The sequence below is a fragment of the Engystomops pustulosus genome, chromosome 5, assembly GCF_040894005.1.
Source record: "Engystomops pustulosus chromosome 5, aEngPut4.maternal, whole genome shotgun sequence".
NCBI classification, from domain to species: Eukaryota; Metazoa; Chordata; class Amphibia; order Anura; family Leptodactylidae; genus Engystomops; species Engystomops pustulosus.
This window is the reverse complement of record NC_092415.1, coordinates 162512760-162520992: the sequence shown is the minus strand read 5'-3', so window position 1 is coordinate 162520992 and position 8233 is coordinate 162512760.

Sequence of the window (8233 nt, the reverse complement as noted above, 5' to 3'; positions counted from 1 at the left end):
TATCTTCTTTGGGTCATTTACATGTGCATCTTCAATAGTTATTGTTTTTGTATTTACTCACGGTACGGTACGTAGAAAATGACCTACCTCATTAATATACATCACAAAGTAGATGTAAATGTTTTATAACTGCATATCTTATGTTACAAGAAAAGAAAACATGTTTTTGATTTACTGAACTAACATATATGTTATGTTTTATAGGTCTTAGGCTTACAAAGATGTTAGTTTTCAGGTAAATATATATAATGATGCTGTATGTACAACAATACATGTAATTCTGCTGAAATATCACTTTATTTTCCATTGAATACAAACATATTTGCTAGAAATACTTTGATACTGTAATCTAAAGGTATATATACACTGTAGAATTGAAATATTAATGTACTATTGCAAGAAATCCCCGGGATATTGTTTATCTCAGGTAAAGATGAATTCATTTTTGCTTGGCAAAGAACCTTTTAGAGGTTTTACAGAAAAAATAGGTAGAAAACAACATAAAATTTACTGCTGCCTTACGTATTGATGTCAAACTTGTATACTTAATCCTATAACACAAAACTAAATTTACTTGTAAATACTACAGAAAAGCTGCTTAATTGGATTACGGATTGGACTACGAATGCCAGTTGGCCAATAGTAGAAAAAAAATCCTTCCCAATGTGTTATGACAAATCACCTTTACCAAGAATGTAGTTCCCATAAAATGTGATATTTTTACTTGCAAGAAAGGCATCACAAGATCCACTAGCAGCAAGTGCCATAGTCTGCACGCTTCCCAAAGATGCAGACCAAGGCAACTAACAAGTTAATCAAGTTAATCAACTAATCAAGTTAAAAATGTTATTATAGAAGTTTATGTAGAGGAAATGGATAGGTAGTGAGAACAGCCGCTGAGAGAGAATGTACCATTGACTGTGCTTCTTCTTCTTCATCAATTCAGTGCTGTATTCACAACTACATTGCTCAGAACCACTGCATAATGTCCCACATGCTGCTTTCGAGGTTGTGTAAGAGAAAGGTTTGTTTGCAAGATCTTCTCTCTACCTGATGTGTAATGGGGGATATTATACCAGGGCTGATTCTAGCCTTTTTGCTGCCTGAGGCGAAAATTCAAATGGCGCCTCCCACCCCACCCCAACGCTGTATACAAATGCCTATTTAAATGTTTAGTTCCACAATCTTTGTTCGTAGACAATCACTCACACACATGCTCATATGTATCAATTGTTTACCTCCTGAGATCAGTATTTTCTCCCTCTCCAGGAGGTGGAGGATACAGCTCACTCCAAGACCCGAGGTGCAGCACAGCCACCATCACCCTGCTCCCCCTTCTTCTCTGACCTGCCGTAATATCCTGCATTAACATGGAGGGGGAGGAAGGCTCTGGACAGAGTATGAACAGGGGCAGAATAAGTGGCAGCTATTTTTCCTCACTTTTCTCTAGTGGCCTGGTCTATAAAGTATAAATAAGCCCCTGCCTGGCTCCTGCTATAACACAGGGCTAGATACCGCTGGACAGAAGAAGGTCACATGACCTTCTATTGCCAGGTACCCCTTAAGGACTAAGCCTATTTTGACCTTATGGACACAACCAGATTTTTCTAATCTGACATGTCAATTTAAATTGTAATACCGTTGGAACACTTTATATACCAAGCTGATTTTGAGATAGTTTTTGTGACACATTGAACTTCATGATATCTGAAACATTAGAGACCGTAATTCCCTGTTAAAACCTAACCTTGACAAAGAGAGTATGAGGAGGTTACCCTTTATTTCAACCTACAATGATCTAAGTCCACAAGTGGCGAATATAGTCAGGAAACATTGGCCAATTCTCGGTAAATGTTCTGTCGACATTCCTGAATTTTCTAGACCACCTCTTTTCTCCTATAGGAGATCAAAGAACCTAAGGGACAGATTAGTGAGAGCTGATGTTGGCCCCTCTGGGAAGTCGGCTCAAACTGGCCTATGGGGAGTGACACGCAAGGGCAGTTTCCCCTGTCGGTCCTGTGTGAATTGTCCACATATGCAGAAGGGAGAGACTTTTGAACATAATGGTGACACCTTCCGAATTAAACACTATCTGAATTGTAACAGTAATCATGTTATATACTTACTCAAGTGCCCATGTGGGCTAGCATATGTTGGAGAGACTACACTTGAATTTAAAATCCGTTTTACCCAACATAGGTATACCATCAGGAAAGCCAGGCAGGATCTTCCTGTCTCCAAACATTTTTTTGACTGTGGACATACGGAGACACAACTTAAATTTACACTCATTGACCACGTACCGATCTTACGACGTGGGGGCAATAGGGAGAAAATTTTACGCAAAAAAGAGCTACAATGGATATATAGATTAAATACCCTTAAACCCTTTGGTTTAAATGTTGATTTTAACCTGGGATCTATTATGTGAACATATCCTCCGTTCTGTGGTGCCCCTATTCTTTTCCTCTGAATTGACTTTGTTATATGCAATATTATTATGGTTTTCTATGTGATTTTAACATGATTATCTTTTATTTTTTAGATCACTGTTCACATTTCATGCACTCTCACTTGCACTTGAAGAACTGATTCATATACTGACGTCTCTTCTGGGCCATTTCATGGACTCTGCGTTTTGTATTGTCGACTTGGCGTATGGGTCATATGTATGTGGTGGGATTCACGATATTTGGGACCGAAATGCCACTAACATTGCGGACCTGTTTCTGCATGGTGTGGGTGCCCGATTCCTCTTTCCTTGGGGGACTCGTATGCACCATATACACCAATATGTGGGTTCTGGCATTAAGCAGGCATCTCTGCCAAGCTTTTTCTAGTCCGGCCCGTAATGAGTGACTAGGTCCCTTAAGCTATACATACCACTGCACACTGTCGTCTATAAGACATTTTAGTACATGTATTGTATATTTACTGACCCGATTTTGCCAGTCGTTTATGCATATATGAATGTTGCGATTCCCTTTTTCAATATGGCCACGTCTCACTCCACTTTACTCTCTACGCATGCGCATACCCAGTTTACTTCCGGTCATGCGCAGTAGAGTCTCATAGACGCGAACAGGTATACTATCGCCATTATAGAGATAGAGAGACGCCGGACACGGGTAATCAGTCCTAATCCTTGCTAGTACTGTATACACATGAATTCTAATGTATATTTGATGTCTATTTATAATGCACTAGCACTTTACTTACGTCACTGCTGCTACTCTAATTAATTCTGTATTCACACATTTGATTATGATGTCACGTTTGTAAACCCTCCTACCAGGGGGTATATAAGTTTGCCTATTTGTATTTGCACATTGCTTGAAAAAGGTGATAAACACCGAAACGTCGCCGGTTTTGGAATAAACCCTTCCATTTTTTCACTTTATATCTGGAGTGCTGCCTCTGTTTTTTGGATTTCTGAAACATTTGAGTGATATATTTTGAATTTATTTATGAAAAAACTAAAAAATAGCAAAAAGTTGTAAACATTTTTAAGCTTTTGAACTCTTAACATTTTTAAACAAATAGTTTTAAAACAAAAAATACTTAATAAATAACATTCATCATATGTCTGCTTTGTGTAGAATGGTAGAAAAGGTTCTAAGTTTAGTAGATATTTTTAAGAAAATTTCCAAATTCATTTTATTGAGGGCAATTTCACAACGTCATGGTGGCTTTATGCACTGCTGCCCATAATGTTGGGGAACGTCATAGTGACTTGAGAGGCTAATTGGCTGTTAGCAAAAAGGATCCTAACTAAATAGCATATGACCTGTGCAGGGGGGAGCATAGAGCAGCCAGCAGGAACTTCTGCTGGGTGATAGAACAGGTCACGGGCCTCCTAAATCATCCAGGCGGCGATTCTGCCGCCTCTGATATCTGCCGCCTGAAACAAGATTTTCATCCTGCCTCATCTCAGATGCTACCCTGTATTATACCATTAACTCTCCATCCACTTTGAACATGAGAAATAGTAGGAAACTGGGTACAAGTCATATACAGGATACAAGTCATATACAGCTAATCGTGGCCCAAATTATTATTAACATGATATGCTAGCTAACTACAGTATTTGTCCTCTAAGAAATAGAATATATAGTATAGTATGCAAAGTACTTTTTGATTGTGCCTGTGAAGCGAGGGGATTGAACAATTCTTACTGATTTCAGGAAGCTTTAATCATGGACTTTTAGGTTTACTTCATATTGCTACTTCTAAAAAGCAATTTCTTATACTGATCAGCTATCAAAGATCAAAAGAAGAGATTGTGTGCCTGCTGTTAAAGCATGCATATTGTAAAACTAATACATATAAAACGGAGAGATGAAAGCAGATTATGTCAAATTGTTCTACATTGCTGCATAATACAGCAAACATAGGAAACATCATGTTCTTATAGCCTAGGGTTATTCTATTGTCTAGATTTATTGAAAGTCAATGTATGTTAATGGGCTTAGCAAAGTTGTATATCAAACTTAGGGTGAGCTTGTCATTTTGCTGAGAAATCATTAAATTATTAAACTACTTAATGGGGCATATAGAAACAATAGTAAGATTTCTACCGCAGCGATCTTTGCAAAACTTTTGGTCATCGTTTCAGTCAATTATTATATTTTTTTCTATAATGAGAAAGCTCATAACAATTGTACAAGCAATTCATCTTAAAAAGAAGCCTAGTTAGCATCAGTTGCAACCGAATGCATAATGTAATCATTTTTTCTTCCAAAATGGTTTTAAAAATAGAAGTCAAAAGTGCACTTGAAGCAATTGCCTTGCAGTAACAGAACTTGACATGAGGCTTACTGCTTATTAGTGATTTATAAATGGATACATTTTCTCTTATACATATGAATATCTGTCTAAAGAGCAATCTGCATGCTATGGGATATCCTTGTGGGTGATAATGCTGTCAAAGTTTATTTTTTCACATACAGTAAATGGCTCCACTTACATCAGGGGTGCTATAATAATCATACCGTGAGTATGTTTGGACTGAATGGGCCAAAGCTAGCTAGTGGTCATCTACCAGAACCATCATCTCCAGTCTAACCCTAGAGCATTGGATGCTCTTTGCAGAAAAACTATTATTTCAAGGGACACTTCTGCCAGATTTTAATTAAAAAAAAAAAACTAGCAGCTCCCTCAGATTAGGTATAAAATGTTCTTTCTAGAAATCCCTCTTTATGTGAAATCTTGTTTGTTTACCTACTAATAATTTCCTCGAAAGTTATGTGAAAGTGAGTGGAGAAGAGTCCATTTTTTGGCCCTTTTGGTTGATAACTATCCACTTGTTTTCACTGTTGAAGTTGGGTACAATAATAATGGACATAAATAGATCTCAAACCAAAATCAAAACTGAAACTATTGTCATTAGCTTCTATTTTCATGTCCTGGGTTTGTAACTTCAAAAAATCATGTCAGCTTAAAATCCATGAAAGCATTTTGAAGTAATCTTTTGGTAGAAATCATTTTTACAGATGCCGGTGTACTTCCATGATGGTGAGTTTAAGATATTTTAAAGCACTGCTCTGTGGCCTCTGGACGGTGTAGAATGAGAAACGTAATGCATAACTCAACTTTTGAAGCACTTTTTTTTCTTTCATAAGCAAATAATGCAAGTGATAATAGTAGATTTTACAATTTGACAACCAGCCTACATAAATCAACAAGCTGGTATTGTCAAGACTGTATGGCTAGAACTTCCAGGCTGAGTCCTCTTCATACATGGTGGGTGTCAGCTATGGCTGCCTCAAGCCCACGGCATTTCACATCATAGTGACCTATGTCCATAGAATTGTAAATAACTGATACCATTTAAGCAAAGAAAAAGAGTAGATATTTATCTACCACTGCTGTTCAATATAGTAAACAGTGCAAAGCCTGTAGTCTCTTATGCCCTATTCAGGACACAATACAGTGAAACATGAATACTTAAAGGATAGACACTATGGGGGAGATTTATCAGAAGTGTTGGAGAGCAAAACTATCCTAGTTGTCCATGGCAACCAATAAAAGCTCAGCTTTCGTTTTCCCACAGCAGTTTATAAAATGAAATTTGAGCTCTAATTGGTTGCCATGATCAATTAGAACAGACACTTCTGATAAATCTTCCCCTATGAGACAAACTGTTATACAATTCTGTAAAATGCTACTCTTCTTGCACAAATATCAATGCATGTCCAGAAAAGGGAGCATATTCAATATAAACTATCTTTCATTTAGTATGTAGACTATTTACTTTATTCTAGTGATATGTACTGTTGTTTTTCCCAAAAACCGAGCTACATGTGGTCATTAGTTTATGTAAACTCAATAGCAGACGCAATACATGTGCAGGTGTTATTGTTTGCAGAAAAAAGTAAGTGAATTGTCCTAATTCTAAATAACACTTGGCACACTTAAACCAAGCTGAACATCCAATTTTAAACATTTAGAATAAAAAATGGATATGCATATCAATAGATTAGATATCATAGATATTCTGTATATAGCTAACAATAACTGTACTCAAATAAATATGTGTAATATTTTTCTGAAATCCCCACCCTTCAAGCAATATTGCTTCTCTTTACAAACAGAATGAAGGAAATGTTAATATACATAAATATCAAAAGTACAGTAAACAAACCATTGGAATCTTTTATTTCCCTTGAGTTCATTTTTATAACAAAATATGGTGTTAATATTGTGTGCCCGCATAGAATGATTTGTAAGCCAAATTGCCTTTCATTCAAATAACCGGACCATCCCATGATAATAAGGCCTCACTGTTTATTATTAATTAAATGTTTGCATATTCATCAGGAATCTCTGAATAGATATTCAAGTAATTCTTTAAGGGATGATCCTGCATATACTTAAAGTTATACTTTCTAAATGAATATTCATGGTGAGATTGCTTGATGTAGAACAACTGTAGACATAAAGATATTTGAGTAGCGCATTAAGTCATCCCAATGTTGGGTATTAAGGTCTCTTGTAGATCTTATAAAACTTTATGACAGGAATAAGGGAAGATGGAATGTGTAATATAAGAAGACATTAATTACATGATAAGAACTTCAATTTAGGAGAAGAACATACTCATTGCTTTATAAGATACCTCATTTATAATTAATTAAAGCACAACTATGCTTTCAACAGAATTTTAAAAGCGAATAGTGCCCCGAGGCTGATGGATCCTCTGGACACTGGGTTCTGTCTTCTGGCAGGACCCAGCTGTAACTAACTGAGCATGCTCAGTTACTTACATTAATAATAGTTAAAAAAAACACTTAGCACTTAGAATTTTCCTGGTGTACAAAGTATGACAATCCAAATTCATATAACATATCAGTCTTTACTATAGACCTTCATCAGACATCAAATGGAGTACCAAGTTTTTTTTAATTATTATTATACTTAACAGACTGGTATCCTACTTGAGCACCCTCTTGCACACCCAGTGGAGTGACGTGCAGTCCTTTACTACGGTTACTTACATTACACTGCAATACAAGTATATTGCAGTGTAAGAGCTTGAAAAAAGCAATTGGACAAACACTTGCTCAAGTCCAAGTGTGGAATAAATTGTAAAAAAAAAACCCATTTTCTAATAAAAAATAAATAAATAATAGTCCGTTAATTACCCCAGTTACATTTAAAAACCAAATAAACCATATAAAAGACACACAAAAAAAATCAGATTTGGTATTCTCGCATCGTATCAATCTGTTCTATAAATCTAAAGCGATATCGAACCTTCACAGGGAACAGCAGAAAAAAAGCAGAAAAAACTTCCTGTAATTTATAATTTTTTCTCAAATTCCGTTACAAAAAATGTTCTAAAATGGTACCGCTGGTACCACTGAAAAGAACAACCCTTTTCACAAAAAATAAGCCATCAAGCAAGTTACGCCTCTGAAAATTATCAATATAAAACAATTTTTTTCCAATATTGGTTTTCCTCAGAAAAATTGAACAAATATAAGAAAAACAATATAATTGAAGTATTGCTGTAATCGTATTGAACCAGAGAGTAAAGATAAAATATTATTTTTATATCACGATGAGTGGCTGAAAAAAAGGGCTAAAAATCTAAAACAAAAAATGGTGATTTTTCTCTGCGTCTACATTGAAATAATTAATAACATTTCATGAATAAGCTATAGACTCCCTAAATGAATTATCTATACAGTTTATCTCATCTCACAAATAAAAAGTTCTCATATGTTCGCAT